This window comes from Periplaneta americana, chromosome 7 (genome assembly GCF_040183065.1).
Source record: "Periplaneta americana isolate PAMFEO1 chromosome 7, P.americana_PAMFEO1_priV1, whole genome shotgun sequence".
Lineage (NCBI taxonomy): Eukaryota > Metazoa > Arthropoda > Insecta > Blattodea > Blattidae > Periplaneta > Periplaneta americana.
The window spans coordinates 49,814,288-49,835,090 of NC_091123.1; the positions used below are offsets into that span (position 1 = coordinate 49,814,288).

A 20,803-nucleotide genomic window follows, 5' to 3' on the forward strand; every position below is an offset into this window, starting at 1 on the left:
GGTGCTAGTATCTATCATTTGATGGTCGTGTAAGCAAACTTCCCAACAACGGGATGTCAGAACCAACGATAAAAAAAAATGACAGACTTTGAAAGAATTCCGCTAGTTCTCATTAGTTGGCACCATTATTGGGGCAATTAAAAAGTGTCAGGAAAAATGATTATGTAGATCAAGCATAAATTATTCTCATAATTGACAATATCAGCTGTTTCCAGCTAAACCCAGTCTTGTTTTACAATCAGTAGAGTGGTATTAAAAATTTAATTCTATAATGCGAGTATATTATGTACGATTGGCATCACGGACTAAATATTTTCGCCATCTATCCATAGAGATATGTGATTTACGATTTTATGGTCGTGTCACAGTCTAGTATATACAGTCACGAAGCTCAATACGTAGTAAATATGTAAATATTAGATAGTTGCTCACCACTAGGATCGCTAATATCGCCTCATTACAGGCAATGCAAAATAGTACCGGCACAGTCTATTGTTTCTAGCACCCTCAAAACTCAAGCTTCGTGACTGTAGGCCTATATAGTAGACTGTGGTCGTGTAAGCAAACTTTCCAACAAGGAGATAAGTCGTAACCAAAGATAAAAAAAAAAATACAAACTTTTAACCAGTTCCGCTAGTTCCGAAAAGGTGGCACCATTAGTGGAACGGTTAAAAAGTGTCGAGGAAAATGATTATGCAGATAATTAATTCTCATAATTGACAATATGAGTATAATAATAATAATAATAATTTTATTATTATTATTATTATTATTATTATTATTATTTTGTAATATCGATGGCTTAGAACCAGACTGTTCTAAGTCCAACTTTTTATAAGATAGAAATCTGTATTTCATTCTGTTCCAGTTCTTGTCTGCGTATATGAATCGAACAAAATTAAAAATATTCCTCTCCATAAGGTTGCTATAAAGCTATTCCAATTTGTTTCATAAAGCTTTAAAAGTCAGGAGCTTAAAATAACTCTCCTGAATATATATATATATATATATATATATATATATATATATATATATATATATATATATATTAAAGTGGACTTGGAACAGTCTGGTTCTGGGCCATCGATGTTACTATTCTGTTCTTCAACTTTTTGTAAAAATTTCACTGCTTGTATACTTTGTGACCTGGTAGAGTGCAAGAGAAGGCCCTATGGCCTTAACTCTGCCAGTATAAATAAATAAATTATTATTTAAATTTATTATGAGCAGTTTCCAGCTAAACCTAATGTTGTTTTACAATCAGTAGAGAGAGATGAACAATTGAATTCTGTAATGCGGGTATATTTCTATACCATTGACAACACTGACTATTATCTTCGCCATCTATTCATAGAAGTAATATATGTATTTATTTACACTGCAAGTGGGCAAGCACCCGGTGGCAGTGGTATATACAATATTAACAATACACAGTTAAAATGATAAGCAATACACAATAAAATTTACAATACATAATAAAATTTACAACACATATACAATTTTACACACAATACAATAAGAATACACAATACATATAAAATAAAACACCTAATTTTACAACACAACCTACATAATTATGTATAGGTCCTACATAATTTTCAATAGTCTTTCACTTTACTCTCATCTCATTCCCTGTAGTGGCACTATGACGCATTTCACTGACACTTTAGCACACATTTCACTGACACTCTGTAACACATTTCACTGACACTATAGAACACATTTCATTGACGCTATAAATTATCACTGATCGGAACTGTTCACTGCACTGTAAAACCATAACTTCACTGACTCACCTCGCTTCACTGATACAACTAAAGAAACCACGCTAACATCAACAAGATTTCTGCGGCAATCACAGCCCTTTGACGCTTCGTCCAGTTTTAGCCGGAGTACCACAAGGATCTATACTGTCACCACTTCTCTTCAATATCTTCACATATGACATTCCATGTTTACAACCGTCACACATAGCTATGTATGCTGATGATACAGTTCTCTTTTATTCTCATATTAACCTAAATACTGCAATCAGCACTCTTCAGACATCCTTACAGGAGCTGTCTAAATGGTTCTCTGACTGGAGATTACTATTCAACATTACCAAGACAGAAGCTAAAATCTTCTCTTTAAGGCCTATTCATAATCCACCTCCTTTGGTTCTTCTAAATGAACAAGTTACATGGCTCTCTAGTCAAGAAGCTGTCAAATACTCTTATTTGGGAATATTATTATACACGAAACTTACATGGAATGCCCATATAACTCACATTGTTACACTAACCTCTTCTATAATTCGAAAATTATACCCTTTGGTTAATAGACGTTCACAAATTGGATTGGACTGTTCAATGCTACTCTACACCTCGCTTGTACGACCTCTTTTAACTTATGCAGCGCCAGTGTGGGGGACTGCAAATAAGACACACATGCATCGCCTACAAGTTCTCCAGAACAAGTTCCTGCGTACTGCAACAAATGCCCCCTGGTTTGTAAAAAATCAACAACTGCATCAAGGATTGGGAATTCTTCCACTAGAACAGTACATCCATTCAATGTCAAAATCTTTTTTCAACAAACTTCCTGGTGTTCCTGGAGCTGTGACATATAACATTGGAGCAAGATCTTGTCAGTCATCTAGACTTAAAAGGAAACTCCCTCAAGACATCCTTCTTAGTGATACTGACGACTCTTCATAATTTAACACAGAAAATCATCATATTTTTGTTCACATAATTCACAAAAATGTTCAGTTAATTAATTTAAATTAATTAGAGGAGCCTTTAGAGCCAACCTCAGCATGATATTCTGCATGTGATATTCCATAATTTAACAGTGGTCTGTATAGCAAGTTTGCTGGTCGACCAATATTAAACATAAAAAAAAAATCACAGCTCTTAACCATTCAAAATGAAAACATACCTTTCACACCTACCGTCAAGTATCTTGGAGTTTTTCTTGGTAAGAGATTTACTTTTAAACATCACGTCTCACATATTCGTGAGAAGGCCTTCCAACGATATATGCTTCTTTACTCATTTTTCAAGAGCTATACATCTTTAGTGCCAAAACCATGTTGTACAAAGTTTTAATTCGATTCTATATGACATTCTGTTGTGAAATATGGGCTCAAGCAAATCCGCGACATCTTCAACGACTAGAGGGTCTTCAACGAACCATCTGTCGAACCATCACTGGAGCGAACTATCTCATTCGAAATAGCCAACTGTACGACGATCTTGGCATACTATATTTCTCAGCTTATATCAAAACTCTTCGTACAGAATTTCTAGCATCCCTCCACAACCATCCAAATCCACTAATAAGTAAAAATATACCGGTTCCTCTTACATGACATTATCAATATGCTCACTCTGCTGTTGGTAGAGTGACGTTGCCTTGAAATATTTTAATTTCTAACTTGTCATATGATTTCCTACAATTCTTTTAAAAGGAAAGGGTCAATTTCGACCTGGTACTTATGGGGGGGGGGGGAAATCAACAAATTATCGATCACTATCGATTAGTAGGGTCAGGTAACTTTAACGTCAGTTTACGTACTGTCAACACAGACTTATCTGCGCCATCTATTCGTACACATAATAACTAATGAAGTCATACTTTTCGAACAATTTATCAATCACTATCGATTAGTAAGGATCAGGTATCCTTAAACGCCAGTGTGAATATACATAATAATAATAATAATAATAATAATAATAATAATAATAATAATCCGTGGCGCTACAGCCAGTGAAGAGCCTAGACCGACCAGCCGGCTGCTGGCCTCATGCCCACATGCCGAAGCAGAGGTGGACGATCATCCAACCAGAATGGAGGTATCGTGTGGTTAGCACGATGATCCTCCCAGCCGTTATAGCTGTTATTCGCAACCGGATTTCGCTACCTATCGTAGCTCCCCAAGTGCATCACGATGCTGGGTGGGCACCGGTCCCATACACTGGCCGAAATGTAATGAGAAAATTTCTTCCCCCATGAGGAATCGAACCAGCTCGCATTCCGTAACGCGAGTCCTAGGATGAATATACATGGTATACATAAATACAAATGGAAAAAAAGGAAAAATAATTATGAAAAATACAACATATGAATTGAACCAAAATTATTTCAATCTCAATCACATGTTAGAATCATTATTAATAAGAGCCAATTCCCTAAAAATTGAAATACGCTATTACCATAAAACAAAACCGAAAACATAAATGTCTCCCGTAGTGATATGGATCCCTTGAATCTCTTGTCATTTTTTTTTATTTCGAATACGTTCTATCCGAACAACCAGTATTATGAAATTTCAAAAAGTCCAACATGAAAACGTATAAAAATTGTAAAGGCAAAATGTGCACTACAAAATATAATTTCAAGCATGAAACAGATCTACTGTCCAATTCTTTAATCTTTTCGTAAACGCTTTGTCTTTTTATCTAAACTCGTTCGTTAGAAAGGCAGAATAACACAAAAAAGAGGAGGAGAAAGCATAAAAAAATGTATAAATTCACCACTGTGTCCATAATATACGTTTGGATTAAATGGATATTTAAATTAGGGAAGTACAGCTGAACAAATGTAAATTGTTTTGCTTTGTGACAGGTCTGGTCCGACTGACCGAGTTTATCAGATTATCATCAAATTAGCACAGTGTAACGAGTTTAATTCTCGGATATAGGGGACGTGGAAGGGAGGGATATTCTACAGTCATACTTGTACTGATTCGGATTAAAACCCAAAAGGGTGGATCGAAATTCACAGTGGGATAGTTTTTTGTTACAGTGTGTGCCGGTTATTGAATTGGATCGTATACGAGGACTTCCTATGTTATAATACATGAGTTTAAAGCTATGCATGTGTATATGCGTGCAGAATATTTCGCAAGGGCCAGCACTGATTCAGTACGATGATGAAACTACGAAGTTTGCAGCACGTAAATAAAATTACAGGACTTCTTGCTCTTGTTCTTGAGGATGAGAAATAACTAAAGTGTTCTAAACTTAAGTAGGCATATTAAATTCCAAAATTATGTGCAGTAATATAAAAATTAGTTAAGTAGATCTCTGTTAAGTATAAACATTAATACCGTGGTTGAATTCCCTTTTATTTCTTGGCACTCAACGAACAATTTCCAAGAAGTTTTTTCTTGTCTACTGCTGTGGAGTAACGCATAGCACTCCTGATCGTAAAACGAGCGAGCCGTGGGACAATTTATATGGTTGGAGTTTTTCCGAAGTTGTCCAGTTCGACCGAGGATGCATCAGGATGTAATACCGTGACTTGCTTGCAGATGACATCTGTGAAAGCTGCAGAAGTGTCAGGGAGACGGAGTTGCTTTCGTAGCGGAATCCGTCGGACATGGGTGATGTGTAGCTGAATCGATAGATGGCACCAAATAATGAATAACGATACCTATAGTAAAGCGGGATTTCGATCAGTGTAGGATTCAGGGATGTAATACCGTGTATTTCATAGAGATGGCATCGATCTGAGGATGCTGCAAAACCCTCAGGGGGACGAATCTTGGAGTTGTGTAGCTGAATCGGTATATTACACCAGTGAATCACTATACTTACAAGATTGCGAGCCTACGGAGAGAAATAAATAATTTGCTGTCTAAAGGAGTTAAACACACTAACTCAAAGGCTATGGTTTAATCATTCGCGCTCTCCTCCGTAATATTGAAAAGTAATGTTTTCATCATTATCATAATTATCACAAACAGAAGACCTTCAATTCTGTTCCGATTTTACGGAGTTTTATTGTTGAATGTCGTCTATTTAAAATGTGCAAGTGTTTGTTAAAATAACATTAATTGAATAATATATTTTCTGCATTTTTTTAGATGCCCAACACTTCTCTTTTCTTTCGGTTTAAAATAATATAGTTTCAGAGGTAATCTTAGAGATTCCATAGGTAAGATTTGTTCTTTCCAGCTATTTTTATATTCATTAATAACGGACTCAATGGCGATGAGCATCAACCATTCTTAAAAATATAGTAACCATGGGTTATGAAATCACTGTTAAAAAGTAACCATGTTTAAAATGTAATTTCTTTGCACTATGGGTCACTAGGTGAGAAGAAACTGCCTACCGAGGATGCACTGGAAGGAATGCTGTACGGGAGTAGAGTTCAGGGTAGAGGAAGATATGAGATCATAGACGACATTAAGATATTTGGATCATATGAGGAAGGCAGAAAATACGAAAGATTGGAGAAAGCTGCGTTTGCAGTGAAAGACCTTAAAACACTAAATGAATGACTTCATAATCAAAGGTTACTTACGTATGCCTAGCTCGATTAGTAGGGTCAGGTATCTTTGAACGCCAGTATACACTGAAATCCAAAGATACCTGACCATACTAATCAATAATGCTCTATAATTTGTTGGTGTAAGTGTGGCTTCTTTAATTATTACTTCTCTAAATAGATGGCGAAGATTCTTGTCAGTGTTGCCATCGTACATAAATATACCCGCATTATAGAGTTCAATATTTTAACCCTTCTGCTGAATGTAAAACAATACTGAGTTTAGCTGGAATTAAAAGAATAATTCATGTTTAATCTACATCGTCATTTTTCCCCACAAATTTTTAATCATCCCAATAACAGTTCCACCTATTGAGAACTAGCGGAACTATTTCTAAGTTTGCCAATTTCTTATATCTTTGGTTCCGACTTATCCCGTGTTTAGAAAGTTCGCTAACACAATCATAAATTCGTAGATCAGATATTTTTGAACGTCAGTGTAAGTGTCGCTTCTTTAGTTATGGTTAGTTGGTTTCAGTTTATTTATAGACGTCCTAAACAACCAATGCGGTCTGTATATTAATGTCTTTGTTAATTCCCATTATAAAAACGAATGATTATGCAAATATATATTAATATATCAATATTATAAAAATCCAATAATACCAATTAATGGAAAGTAAAAATATCACTATCACAAAATTTAAATATAGTTACAGCCAGTAGAATGATTGTTCCAGTGTCGACGACCGCACTTCACCGAAACGGACGTCGGAATGAGTTATTACTTCTATGAATAGATGGCGAAGATGGCAGTCAGTTTTGCCAATAGTACATAAATATACTCTCATTACAGAATTCAAAGTTTCATCCCCCTGTAATGATTGTAAAAATCACTAAGATTAGAGGGAAACAGTTGATAATGTGAGTTATGAGAATAATTTATACTTTATCTACATCATCAAATTCCCCAATAATTTATTATCCGTCTTAATAAAAGTGTCACCTATTGAGAACTAGCACAACTATTTCAAAGAGTATATTTTTTTGTCTTTGGTTCTGACATCTCTTGGTTAGAAAGTTCGCCGCCGATGTACGGAATGTCTCTACCGCTCAGTCATGGATGGTGTGCTGGTATTAGCTAAGACAAAGGAAACAGAAAAAAGAAGGAAAAATATTACTGCAAAAAACATATTTGCTGACCTCTAATTTAGCCTGTACTTATCTACAATCGATACGTTTACAGGATAGATATCGATATACGAGTATGTTCTAAAATTTCGATTTGGTGTTACGTCATTCGATATTTTATAAATGGCGAATCTAGTTTGTGTGATAGTGATATTGGTGTTTGTAAATAATGAAAATTTCACAACTTCATGGTAATATTCTTTATCAGAAATTAGTTTAAGCTAACATCTTTAAAATGTACTTATTTGTAAGTGTTCATAACTTACTTGATGCTATACAAAGAACATTTTTGTGACTTTTACGTATTTACATTGGACCAAGGGTGACTGTAGTACTGATATTTAATAATTTTACATTTCAGCATCTGTGTGGCAGGAAGGAGTGTATGATTGTTGGTGGCAGTTTTTCTTCCTGAAGGATCGGTGAGTGAGTTATGTTTTCCTTTTAAAATATAATTATCTGTATATGAATTTAATCTTTTCCCATTCTAATGGTATGTACATTTTTTACCTCAAATTCTATTAAATATAGGGTCAAGGTAGAGTATCCACCGGCCACGGAACGAATATTGCATACTTTTATCACTGCCAATGTGGCGCTATAATGTGTATTTATAATGAAAGTCGCCATAATTTCTTTCTGGAATTAAGCTCCACTTCCACTAGATGGCTACCGACACGAGAAGCAGGGTCGGCAATACATGTAAACGAAATGATCCTAAACGTGAGGAATGTTACTACAGGTGTATAGTATTATGAGAGAGGTTAGATTAGGTTTGATTTGGTGTGTAGTATTATTACTATGTTGGCTACACAGAAACCCTCTGTTACATTAACGAAATGTGGGGGGGGGGTGCGCTTCCGAACAGGGGCAGCGGCATTTCTCCTAAGGTTAGAGCCCAGTTTAGGTGTGTGTATATTAATCGAAAAAAATGTCATATGAACATGTGTCCTATTCTCAATATTTTCTAGCCCTTAAATTTTTATTAATACACATACACCTAAACTGGACTCTAAACTAGAGGAAATACCTCTGCCCCCGTTCGGAAGTGCGCTACCTACAGCCCCTACCATAGTTTAAAGACATTCCTCTATAAGGGACCAAATGCCTGTGAAAAGTGAAGCTTTTACTGCAAATCCAATCTCTCTATAAAATATAATAAAATTGAAGAAAATATATAACAGTTTTATGAGCACTATGTCTGTTGATCTTCTTTGTTTTTCATACATGTTCCAAGGATTGAATCCCCATCATCAGTGATGTCAGAACTGCAACGAAACATTTACAATTACTAACTGAAATAATTACTTCATCATCATCATCATCATCATCATCATCATGGTAGGCGGCTCATGGCCTGTTCCGACTCAGAGAATCTCTCCATCTGGTCACCGGACGTCCTACGTCACGATAACCTTTTGGATTATAACTTAAAACCTATTTTGTTATGGAATTATGGTCCATTCTTTGTATATGATTATAGCAATTAATTTTATTTGTATATATTTTCTCTTTTAAATCCTATTTTCCTAATGTTTGTCTTATTTCATTGTTGCTCACTCGGCCACGTAAGGTTAGGCCTGCTACTCTTCTTAGAAATTTCATTTCACTTGTTTCAACTTTCCTAACATCAGATCTATTTAGAGCCCAGTTCTCAGATCCATACATCAACATTGGAACAGCCGTAGTCTTATAAAATTTTAGCTGTGTATCAACTCTTGTCTTATTCTTCAATGTTCTACTTATAGTGCCACACATGTATTGAAATTTATATAGTTATATAGTATGACACTTCACAACCTAAATAGTTAAAATGAGAAACTTGCTTTATTGCTGTATTATTGATTATTATTTTCGATCTGATTGTCCACACCTGTGGAGTAACGGTCAGCGCGTCTGGCTGCGAAACCAGGTGGCCCGGGTTCGAATCCCGGTCGGGGCAAGTTACTTGGTTGAAGTTTTTTCCGGGGTTTTCCCTCAACCCAATACGAGCAAATGCTGGGTAACTTTCGGTGCTGGACCCCGGACTCATTTCACCGATATTATCACCATATCAATCAGACGCTAAATAACCTAGATGTTGATACAGCGTCGTAAAATAACCCAATAATTATCGATCTGATTGGTTGCTTACCTATAAAATCCATTACTTTTGTCTTGGTATTTGAAATAAGTAGATTATGAGTAGCCATAGTATTATATAGTTGTAAGGAAGCTCTTTGTAGCTGATCTTCTGTTCCAGGGAATATAACCTGGTCATCTGCAGATTTAATAGTATCGTATCTAATTTTAAATTTGCCAATATAAAATTCCCATTTAATTTTTATTTCCATTCGCCAACGGTTGCGTCAATATATACTGTATATTAAAAATAGAAGGGGACAATGGGCAGCCCTGCCTTACTCCTTGATTTATGATAACTGATTTTGTGCTCACTTCATTGCCTTTGTCAATACTAATAAAAGTGCCATCATAAAAGCTCTCAATGACACTAATAAGATGTCCAGGGTTATATGTTAAAATTTGAGTAATTTTAAAAAGTCTAAAAAACAAAAATGACATAGTGCTCATACATCTGTTATATATTTTCTTCAATTTCATTGTATTTTACCAATTTTAATGAACACTGTTATAAAATTGACCAAAAACGTGTATATTACCATTAACTCTCTGTATCTTCCGAACTGTGGATTATATAACACTTTTTATGTTATGAAACTAATTGAAAAATTGCATATTTTGTAGAAAAAATTAATTAGTCCCTAACGGGTTGACTAGACCAATGACTTTTGGAATGGAGTTAGATATTATTTCAAGTCATTCTTCCACATCCCAATAATCTGCAACTTCACGTCCACTCTCACTGACTTTCGACATATTTTCATTTCTTTCAGGGAAGAAATCTAATCTTTCCACACTTGTAGCAAACTCCACAACTTATTACTAAAATGGAGGGAATAAGCTGATTAACCAGTATTAGCATTTTCCAATGTTATGATTAGGGCCGTGACATCGGTATATTTGTATTAGTTTGAAGTGAACATAAGACGCCGGTCAGAATGTAATCGGCGTTTCAAGTACAGGCAGCTGAAGCGAATTTGACACACGCCTAAGCAAGCACGCTCCGTGTTTTGTATACGATTATTGCGTGTTATAAAATCAAAACAATACAGTAAGTATAATAAGGATTAATATCGGAAAGGTCTAAAATGCTGGTGAGGTTGAGAATAACTGTTGAAAATCATGCTTAAATTATTGCAAAGTGGTAAAGCATAAGTCTGAAAATATATTTTTCTTTATATTTAGAGTTTTGTATTACAGTTTTAGAATGCCGAAATAGTAATATGCGTTACAAGAGCGGTATGTTGAAGTTTTCATGTTCGAGGAAAAGTTTGAAAAAGCGAAACGTAGTTGAGCCTTTTTAATTTCCGAGAATTGAAAGAAAACATACCGCTCGTGTATCGTACATTATTTTGTGCGAAGATCATTTATTACATACCTGAAAGAGGAATTTCTAATTAGTTGCAATGAAATCTCCCTCTTGGTTTCTGTTCAATGACGGCAAATTTGCAAAACAAAAATATCTATCTTCAACATTATTGCTTTAAAATGTTTTCTGTGTTTACTATACTCCAGCAGGCCGTGATATACGTCTGTCTTTTTTTCCCCCAGTCTATGATGAGTCTGGAATCTTGTTGATTTTTTCACGGCTTCCTTAATGTTACTTGCATCACGAATGTAGTAACTTTAGTAGAGTTATAGAGTTTACTTAATTTTTGCAAATATTTAAAAACAATAATTAACAGTGCAATTTAGGTGAAATTGCAGTGGTAAGTTTCCAATTTATAATTATTACTACAGTATATTGAACGTCTCTAAAAATAATATGTTAGAAGCCTAAAGCAGTAAAATCAATATGTCACTTAAGCGGTAAGAAGAGGGAAATTGTTATTTGTGTTAGGTTGGGAATACTGAATGTGGAATTTTAGACTTTCCGCGGATTGGTTTTGTGCAGAAACCAAGCAAATACGCACGATCTCGCACAAACGTATATGGCGTACAATTTTGCTTTCCCTATATTTAACTGTCATATTAATTTATTTCTGTCTCCTTGAAGAGACTGAGTAGAATTAACTGTCTTCTGGACGGTGCTGGACCCCGGGCTCATTTCACCGGCATTATCACCTTCATCTCATTCAGACACTAAGTCACCTAAGATGTATGTATGTATGTATGTATGTATGTATGTATGTATGTATGTATGTATGTATGTATGTTTGTATGTATGTCTGTAATGTAATGTAATGTAATGTATGTATGTATTTACACTGCAAGTGGACAAGCATCCGGTGGCAGTGGTATACACTAGTAATATACGTTACAAGAGCGGTATGTTTACGTTTTCATGGTCGAGGAAAAGATTGAAAAAGCGAAACGTAGTTGAGCTTTTTTAATTTCCGAGAACATGAAAACAGACATACCGCTCGTGTATCGTACATTATTTAGTGCGAAGATCGTTTATTATATACCTGAAAGATGAATTTCTAATTAGTTGCAATGAAATCTCCATCTTGGTTTCTGTTTAATGACGCCAACTTCGGAACACCAAAATATCTTTCTTCAACATTGTTGCTGTAAAATGTTTTCTGTGTTTACTATACTCCAGCAGGCCGTGATATACGTCTGTCTTTTTTTCCCCCAGTCTATAAATGCGAACTTAAAACAAACGGTAAGGTTATGTAATGATTTATTTTTCATTTTAATATTTTAACAATATTATTTATATGACACATTGCAGTAATAACATCGGCATCTGGAATCTCGTTGATTTTTTCACGGCTTCCTTAATGTTACTTGTATCAGGAATGCAATAAGTTTCGTGGAGTAGTAGACTTTACTTAATTTTTGCAAATATTTAAAAACAATAATTAACATTGCAATTTAGGTGAAATTGCAGTGGTAAGTTTCCAATTTATAATTATTACTATGTTAAACGTCTCTAAAAATAATATGTTAAAAGCCTAAACCAGTAAAATGAATGTCGCGCTTAAGCGGTAAGAAGAGGGAAATTGTTATGTGTGCTACGTTGGGAATACTGAATGTGGTATTTCACACTTACCGCGTATTGTTTCTGTGCGGAAAACAAGCAAATACGCACGATCTCGCACAAAATAAAATTACAATACACAATACAATTATATACACAATACAATAAGAATACACAATAAAATTTAACACAATAATTGCAATTAATAATAAACATAAAATAACCTAATTTTACAATACAACCTACATATGTATAGGCCCTATATAAGTTTCAATAGTCTTTCACTTTACTCTCATCTCACTCACTGTAGCGGCACTATGACGCATTTCATTGACACTTTAGTACACATTTCACAGACACTATAGAACTCTTTTCATTGACGCTATAAATTATCACTGATCGGAACTATTCACTGCACTGTAAAATCATAACTTCACTGACTCACCTCGCTTCACTGATACAACAGTTCAAATAAGACAGATAATTACACCCTTATGCATGCTTATAAAGAGAACTACATTTAAGCTAAACATTTCTAGTCTAAAGCCCTCTTACACGCTATTTTTTAAATAATTTACAATTCAAACTAATGGAGTAACTCGTCAGGCTAAATAAAAACATGTCACCTTAAAAATAATTAAATGTTAAATGTCACCTTAATTTTAAATTGCACTTTATACACAACTTTTTAAGTTATTCCTGAATCTCCCTAAGGAAGGACAGTCTTCAAAGACCGCTGCAGGCAGGCCATTCCAATCATTTATAGTTCTATTTAGAAATGAGAATTTACCTACATCCGTTTTCTGTTTCCTACATTTGATTTTAAAATTATTATCGTTCCTACCATAGTACGTTGGCTTTTCTAACCTAGCCGTTATGTCTACCCATGCTTTCTGACCTAGATGTGCTCTATACAATGATGTTATTCTAGTTTTCCTACGTCTGTTTTCCAAAGTTTCCCATTTAAGTTATTTTATCGTATCGTTTCCATCTTCTCTTTTACCTTTAACAAATTTCGCTGCCCTATCCTGGATTCTTTCTAACGAATTTACCTGATATATTCTATAAGGATCCCAACATGTAGTTCCGTATTCCATTAACGGTCGCATGTTGATAAAGCGTCGTAAAATAACCTACTAAAATTAAAAAAAAATAAATAAAAAATAAATACAAATGGAATAGCATTTGTTTGATATTACGTCATAACCACGCTTCGAGACTTGGGATCCAGATACAATAAGTTTACTGTGTATGCACTATAGGCTGCTGACTCGCTGCAGGTAGTGAAAGGTAGAGATGTGTTGAGGTAACAACGTTGCTATTTAGAGTAGAGTACGGTAATATGGGGGAACACACACACATGGACATTCTGAAAGTAAATATACATTACACAATGACAATGTCAAAAGAATGTGAAAAGCATTTATTCTCCTGTCTTTTATAAGCATTTGTGTTTAATTATACACAGTGTTAATGGTGGAAATAAACATGTAGCAATTTTAATTTCTTCATTTATCCTATTGGTCGTCTTTAGGAAGTGCAGTTACAGTACCGAATTGCAATGTACTACAAGATACATTCTCAATGTCTCAAACGTAAATCTTTTTCGGTTATCTGGCAAACACAGTTTGTACTGTGAAAAGCTGCATTCCCATGACGTGATAGGAGCAAAACGAAGAAACCTAACTTCATCGCAGTCTCTAAGAGGCAGTCCTTTATTCTCGGGTGACTCTATGTCCACTAATTTGCTGTTTACATTACACAGTGCTCCATATCCGTTATTTTTACATACAAGTGATTTATACTTCTGTTTTACACGTTCAGTAACCGGTGTACTTGGTGTCTCATTAATTCTCTGTGTCATTTTCTAAACTAATTTTAGGGCTTCCGGCATCTCTTGCTCTGATTTATCTAATCGTGTAATAGTTTCAGACACAATTTGAAAATAGGTTTGTATGAAAACAAATTATTCATCAGCACCTTCAATCCAGAGCGTTTTCCTTTGCGTATTTGTTGGCATTCATTCTACAGTACCCCCACCCACTGTACCCTTTACCACTATACTCAGTACGCCGTAATGCGGATTTCCTACTGAACTGCTCTATTGGGTCCGAAGTCTCGAAGCCTGGTCATAACCTATAATGCTTTTCGCTAATTTTTCTTTGCTGAAAATAAATATGCTACATGAACCCAGGAACCCACAAAATGTTTTGTGCCTGTTCACTATTTCATTACAATACTCAGGGCTATTAAAAGTGAGACCTCGCACAGATATATTTTGATGTTATTTTTAATTTTACTTCTTTCGCTCTGAAAAAGAAAGCTAGTTCAAGTTTTTTGTTTTAATTCTCTTACCATGTGTCTCGTTTTCTGTCATTTTGAAGTGCAATAGGCCTAAATAAAACAATTTTGTTTACTATAACACAACCAGTTATTCCCGGAGTGCATATCAAAAAATCGTTGCCATGCAAGTTATATTTAAATTTTTCTTTGTGCTTGTGGTCGAAATGAACGCTACTCTTCTGCATTGCATTAGAATACCATTAAACTCTCTCTTTTCCTCTTTGGCTTGTGTGTATCAGTGACGGCACACGCTCGTGTAATTCAAAACGACAAAATTAGATCCAACAAATGAAATGCAGCAATGTAACAGAATCTAATGAAATACGAGACAGAAATGGCGCCATGCAGTCTTACGGAAGGAAATGAAATGTGATCGCATCTATTACTACTGATTCTGTCCGGTCCAACTTGTTATAGTTTGATTTTAAACCTATTACGCTAGTGTGAAAGCTTTTAATGAGTATAATATACCAAGTTCACCCATTAAAAGCGTCACTGTCCTCTACTATTATCGAAATGGTGAAATTTGAATCATTATTGATACCGGTAAGATACCGTTATCTGTGCTTGATAGTTCTATCGAAATTACTAGTGACGTATTTGCCTTTTTTCTTTTACCTCTTCCCCCTGCTATGCTTATTCTTTATCGTTCTTCTTCATTTCCTAACTTCCTCTTTATCAGTATTTTTCCAAAATGGGGTCGCGACCCCATGGAGGTAGTGTAAAGAGCTGAGGAGGATTGCGAGATGATTTACAAAATAAAACCGAAAAGAAAACCCTATTAACATGTATTTATTTTGTTTTTAGAAATATAGACAAAAACAATGGTGTACAAAAGAATAAAAAATATTTCAGCAGTTAAGGAGATTTTTCGCTTTCATTCTATTAACAATCATTAATGAGTGAATGAATATTAGCCATGATGTCCCATGTTGGGCACAGGCCTCCTGTGATGGGGTTAGAACTCCCTCGACAGGGATGGCTCAAGTGTACTCGCTTGGTGAGCCAATCCAGGCGAGCTTGTCGTGCATACTACTTTTGTGACATGGTTAATAACCCTCTTAGACTTTAACTAGTCTCAGCACTCTGTTATTTGTTCATTTTTTTCCTTGCACTACATACATTATACTGACACCAGCACTTTGACAAACACTGATTGCTATTTACACTATTTACCTGACACTTTCTCAAAACTGACTTTACTATTTACAAAACTTATCTTACACTTTCACTAACACTGACTTGACTATTTACAATACCTTAACACTGATTACGTTATCTATTTACAATGACCTTCCCTAGTTCTTTCCACAAAACTCTGTTCTTTGCTGTCCTCGACCATTGTTTCCTCGCCTCTTTGGTAAACATGTCAGACCATCTGAGCCGTGGTCTTCCCTGTCCTCTCTTTCCGACGTTGAGGTCCCACATCGTGACTACATGGGTCCATCTTGCCTGGTGTAATCTCGCCACATGTCCCCTCAGATCCACTTCGTTGCCGTGGCTCGTTCTGCTGCGTCAGTAGTGTTCGTCAGTATTTGTAGTGTTTCGTTTGTCATTCTGTCTCGTAGCGTGGTGCCCAGTATTTTTCTTTGCATCTTCATCATAGAAAAGATAATTATTTTGAATGAATACGAGGTTACAAAATATTATATACAAATTTAAGCGCTTCTTTTGCGACCTCAACGTATTATTTTGGGCCAAAACTGATCTACGCTCCGCAAAAAGGTATAGTTTGAGCGCTCCGTCACAAGGGACATTATTCAGTGAGTTTTTTAGTATTTTTTTTATTTAATCCAAATGAACACCTACTAACCAGAAACGAATGTAGTATCTACAGTGCATTCGTAGCTCGACCGGACCGTTCCGTGACGGCCTAATCTCACTATCACCAATTCCATCGACACTAGATAATGGTAATTTGATAAAGCATCGATAAAAATAACTGATTATGAATACGAAATGATTCAGAAATGACGGGAATTCAGTGTTCAAACACATTTTCTAGATTTTTTAGTTGGTTACTTGACGACGCGGAACGATCCGGTCGAGAAACGAACGCACTCTATCTGTAACTGTTGTAATTATTTTTAGTTTCTTCCCGAAAATAATGAACAAGATCCTGTTCGATATCATTCTTTGGTGATATACACTGGTTTTTGATCGAAATGATAATTATTTGAGATTTTAAGGTGGTTTTTAATTTTCCAATGGTATCAAAAACAAGTACAGTAGTAGGGGATTGTAAACAAATGTCTCCTCCAAAAGTGGATCGCGGCTTCAAAAAGTTTGTAAACGCTGCAGTCTATATTGTCATAATTTATTTTTCTCCTTGAAGCTTATTTGGTCTAAAATATTCTTCCTTCTACTCTTGTGAATTTCAATTTCTAATCTTTTCCTTTCTTTCATTATTTCTTTCCATTCTTTTCGTCCCTTGCTCTTTATATTTCTACTACTCCTTTATTCTTTTTCATATACAGTCCCTTTTGTTTTTTCCTTCACCTCTTCTACCTCCTTAATTCATTTTCTCCTTTGCCGTTATTTCTTTTCCCATCTAACTTTCACAATCTCTTTCTTATTTTAAATAATTCTCATTTGTTCCTCTCGTTCTCATTCCTATCTCATTTCGACTAATTTATGTCTTCTTTCTTCATCTGTTTATATTTACTTTTCCTTTCAATATTTTCTGTTTCCTTATTTCTGTCTTCTTCCTCTATTTTTTCTTCATTTTGCGTTCTCCTTCTGTCGTTTTTTGTTTTTTTTTTTGTCGCTTACTCTCTGTTCCGTTTGTCATTTCACTTTTTCCTCTTTTTCCTGCAGTTTCTTTCTGTTCTTCATTCCTTTTTCTCTTCCTGATTCTTTTATATCTTCTTCTCTGATATCCTATGCCTCTTTCTTCAACTATTCCCTTTCTCTGTTTCTTTTACTATTTTCTTTTTTTTTTACTTTCTATTTATACTTTCCCCTGTGTCTATTCTTTGCCATCAATTTTAAATTTCTCTCCTCTTCTCTACTCCCTATATTTCTGGTTCTCCACTCCATCTCTTATTTGCCATTCACCGTATCTTCTAATATTTCCAATTTCTTTCTACTATTTTCTTTTCCCTATTTTTGTCTCAAATTTTCCTTTTTCTACTTACATTCTCTTTCTACTTTCATTTGTGTTACTCTATTCTTTGCTTTCTATTTTTATCTTTCTCTGCCCTTCTTCACTACCTATATTTCTGGTTCTTATCTCCATCTCATATTTGCCGTTCCCTGTTTCTTCGAATATTTCCAATTTCTTTCCTACTATTTTCTTTTCCCTAATTTTGTCTCAAATTTTCGTTTTTCTACTTACATTCTCTTTCTACTTTCATTTGTGTTACTCTCTTCTTTGCTTTCTATTTTTATCTTTCTCTGCCCTTCTTCACTTCCTATATTTCTGGTTCTTATCTCCATCTCTTATTTGCCAATACTCGTTTCTTCGAATATTTACTGTTTTTTCCCCATCGTTTCCTTTTCCCTTTCTCTGTCTCAACTTTTTCATTTTTCCTTTCGACCCTTTTATGTCTTACACCACTTCCTCGTTTTCACCATAACTCTCTCTTTCCATTTTTAATTTTCCCATTCTTCTTTTGCACTTCATTTCTTTCCTTTCTTTCTGAATCTTATTTCCTTTTTGTTTTTATTACATTTTCTTGTTCCTTCGCCTATTTCTTTTTATCTTTCTGTAATAATCTTTTTCCTGATATTTTTCTTCCGTTTTTCTTACTCTTTCTCCTACTTTATACTTCTGCTTTAAGGAAAAAGTCTTGGATAGTAGAAGAGAAAGTCTTTTGCCTTGCTACTAATGGCTCCTCTAGACGTATTGACATCATAGCGTATTCCCAGACTACCAAGAAAGGATATATAATTGATCCTACCATAAGGATTGAAACGGGGAGTTGCCAGCCGGAGGATGTCAATAAAGAAAAGATCAACATTTATCTGCCAACAGTTGATTACTTCAAAGCAAAATACCAGCTTGAAAACATTGAGGTGATTGGTCCTCTTATTGGAGCTCGTGGTGTGATTCCTAAGTTCTTTGAAAGCTTCAGAAAGACTTTTGAACTACTACAGACACTTACTGCTGACATCATAACTTCAGTTTTGAAGCGCTTTTGCCAAATTCTGAGTCATCATATTCACTCTGTTTAATTTTTTTTCTTTTCTTCACTTTATAATTCATATATGTTTATTTTCATTCATTCATTCATTCATTCATTCATTCATTCATTCATTCATTCATTCATTCATTCATTCATTCATTTTATTCCATAGATCTTACATGAGCAATGAAGCTTTAAGATGTGGAACAAGTCAAAATTTTACAATATTACAATTACAATTTTTACAAATTTTTATAATTTAAAAATTTAGTGATTTTCTACAATTTTTACAATTTTGTGCAACTTTTTACAATATTTTGGCGACATGTAGTGAGATGAGATGAGGTGCGAGGATTCGCCAAAATATTACCCGGCATTTGCCTTTTGGTTTGGGAAAACCTCGGAAAAACCCAACCAGGTAATCAAATCAAAGGGGGGTAATCTAATCAAAGAAGTTGATGCCAAGGACTCGCCATAGACCATCCAGCTTCAGTCCCACAGCTGTGGAAAACCTCGGAAGTAACCAAAGACCAAAGGGGGGTCCAACCCAAGCCCGAACGCAGCTCCGGATCAGCAGCCCAGCGAGTCTGCCGACTGAGCTACATCGATGGCTCTACTAAAAGTATACAATACATAGCCAATCAGATTATTAAATTTACAAACGCAAACGATCATTCATCAGTTGAGCTATATGTATTCTACAAAACAAATTAGTTAATTAAATTTAAGGCATAAACAATTCAAACAATTGTGATATAATTTGCAATTCATTTTATATTTGAGATGTGTCTAGTAATGTCAGTTGTGATATACTTACTTACAAATGACTTTTAAGGAACCCGAAGGTTCATTGCCGCCCTCACGTAAGCCCGCCATTGGCCCCTATCCTGTGCAAGATTAATCCAGTCTCTATCATCATATCCCACCTCCCTCAAATCTATTTTAATATTATCCTCCCATCTACGTCTCGGCCTCCCCAAAGGTAGTTGTGATATACAAAAATTGATAATACATATCATGCAAACTACTTCAAATTACAAACACAAACAATTTATCAATAGCGCTATATAGATTACTATTCAATTTAAAGCATAAACAATTCATCGACCAAAACTGTACAAATATATACAATACAAATTTTCTTTCTACAAAATTTATGTAAACATTTAATATTGTAAAATTCATGTAGGAGAGTATACTGAGTCCTTCAGGGCTACCTCCAATGGGAGGCAGTTATTATAGGTAATTATAGTAATAAAAAAATATTTTCCAATTCTTTATCCTCCTTTTTATTTTTTATTTGCTCTGTCTTCCATTTCTCTTTGTTTTATGTCTCTTATTTCAATTTTCTCAATTTCGTTTTCTCTTTCTTTTTTTAATTTCACTTTCCTCTGTCACTGCCTTCTTTTCTATTTTCTGACCCATTTAAAGAAGAAAGTAGATTAAGTTTCTAAGAATCGTAACATTGTGATTTGCTGCTACAATGTTTTACAACACGTGTAGTTCTAATCTACTGACCTGTTTTTTAAGGTCTCCATATCAGCAGTAATACATGAAGAGACAAAAGAAAAGCAATGCGTCATGTTCTCCTGTTGATAATGAAAACCATTCCGCTCCATTGTTTCACTCTTAGCCTCCACGTGAGTGCAGTTTACGGAACGCCCTGCTTCCAGCTTATTCCCATACTGAGTATCTGGGTCTCTGGATTGTAGTTGCAGAACTACCTTTAAATGCATTTCTGTTCAGCGTGAAATACATCGTCCTCAATAGAAGTTTAGTCGCTGCAGGCTTGTCACTGCACCACTATAGCTGATTAGCACCAATCCACTCCATT

General features: G+C 35.0%; 1 protein-coding gene across 1 annotated transcript in view; it reads left to right on the top strand.

Annotated features, from left to right (window-relative positions):
* The window catches only part of kek2 (kekkon 2), a 1,284,908-nt gene that overhangs the window by 514,148 nt on the left and 749,957 nt on the right, over positions 1 to 20,803 (top strand). Inside the window, exon 4 of the mRNA XM_069830676.1 lies at positions 7,814 to 7,874. The gene's annotated coding sequence lies outside the window, so the exon portion shown is untranslated. The remainder of the gene's footprint in view (positions 1 to 7,813; positions 7,875 to 20,803) is intronic.